Source organism: Monopterus albus, unplaced genomic scaffold, assembly GCF_001952655.1.
Source record: "Monopterus albus unplaced genomic scaffold, M_albus_1.0 scaffold127.1, whole genome shotgun sequence".
NCBI classification, from domain to species: domain Eukaryota; kingdom Metazoa; phylum Chordata; class Actinopteri; order Synbranchiformes; family Synbranchidae; genus Monopterus; species Monopterus albus.
In genome coordinates this window covers 1858602-1860649 of record NW_018128007.1, presented here as the reverse complement: position 1 = coordinate 1860649, position 2048 = coordinate 1858602, and positions in this window count along the sequence as shown.

Below are 2048 nucleotides of genomic sequence, written 5' to 3'. Positions count from 1 at the left end.
AACAATAAAAAGCCTGTTACCTTCACTGAGTTCTGGTGTTCTGTTTCTTCTTTCCCAACAGCTTCTCTCCACTCTCATAGTTGCTGTGACCTCTGATCTCTGGTTCCTGCTTCAACTTGACAATCTCAACCACATTCACAAGAAATGGCCATGATAAATAGGCAAACTGTATGTATCTGTCAATAAAACCAGGGTGAGGCAGAATGGGATTTAATTAGTGCGTATGAAATGGTCAAACAGGTGCAATACCCCAAGTGCTGTACTGTTACAGATTATGAGGCCATTTCCCACCAAAATGTTGAGAAACTAAAATGTTCTGCTTGATGTGAAGAATCCTCTGATAAACCATTACATCCATTGTAGGTGACCATTTCCAAACCTCTTTGTTAGCTTGCATCTACTGTATATTTGTCTTCAAAATGCCGCTGAGGTAGCTGCAGCTGTTAACACTGTTTCTTCACATTTTTTAAACAATCCAAGCTCGAGTTAACCAGCCAGGTACTGTAGATAGCACGAGCGCCCTTGGAGATGTGTTTATTTCCAGCAGCAACAAGCTAGTTCATTCTGAACTACTCTGATATTATTGTTGCTGCAGGTGCTAACTGGCTAAATTCTGTAGCAGCAGTTGTTGAATTGCTTTCCTAAAGTCCCCATCTGCTCCAAAATGTGTTTAGGCCAACACTAGGAAGGGTGATCTTAGATTCATCTGTCTCTAACATCTGAGTTTAAGGTGTGTGCCTACAAGCATGATGTGTGACATCACGACTAGTTTCAAAGTCAGCCCTGGTCCAGTAGGCAAATTACACAAGTTTGATGTGTGAACTTAAAGCCTGCACTGCATGTGCTTCAGTCATCAGAATCCTCTTTAACTGCCAAATACATTTGAACATACATGAATCGGACTCTCATACAGTGGAGAAAAATAACTGAGAATAAATAGTGTGTGCATTCAAATACGAAATGTGTGCAGTCAAAAATAGGATGGGAATCAGAGTAAAATAAGAGACAGTTTTTATAAAGACAGTATGTACATCTATACACATTATGGCAGAAGGGCTTTCAGGCTAATATATACATTTTTGAGCATGCTCAGCTCAAGTTGTTGCGACTGCACCACAGGACCAGATGTTCAACCTCCCATCTGTAGGCCAACTCATCACCGTCTCAGATGAGACCGATGACTGTTGTATCATCAGCGAACTTCACAAGTTTAACGAAGGGGTCCCCTGAGGTGCAGTCATTTGTGTAGAGGGAGAAAAGCAGCAGGGAGAGCCCACATCCCTGGGGGCGCCTGTGCTGACTGTCCAGCTGCTGGATGTGGTTTTCCTCAGCCTCATTTTATTAGTTTTTCTCAAGTCACATTTATGATTTCATTTTAAATCTATTTTAATTAAATACCATTTTATACATTATATTTACTTTACACTTTATCACAAACTAATCATTGTGTTGTAGGTAATTTTGTTGCTATCCTTCAAACCCCAAAATGTACTTTTTTTGGCTTCTGCTTCTCTCTGTGTTTGAGGTCACTGCAGGCCCATTATCTGTGAAAATGTCTTAACAATCTTGTCAGCCCTGTCCCAGATTTATCACGTTTTTACAACTCGAAACTCACACTGACCACCTGACACAGTATTTGTTTTGCTTTAATGTCCATGAAGATTTTCATGAAAAACTGTGTATTTCAGGGATTTTCACCCAGTGGTCCGTGGCCTTCTGGTGGTCTGCAAAGGCATTCCAGGTGGTCCTTGACCATGCATTCAATAATGTAGTTTCACTGTATTATGTATGTTTGTGAATTATCTAACTCATGCAAATATACAATTTAGAAAAGCAAAAGTGCTTTTCAGGATTAAAATAGTGCCCATCCAGTTTATCCATCCCACAACAGTGGTCCTCAGATTATTTCTTAGTCAGAATGATGGTCCCTGGGTCAGAATTAGTTAAAAACCCCTGGTGTATGAGAAATTACATGGGTAACATCAATTTGGTGGTTAGGATTAGGAACTAAAACTACATGTTCAGGAGCAAAAACACAGATAAATTTA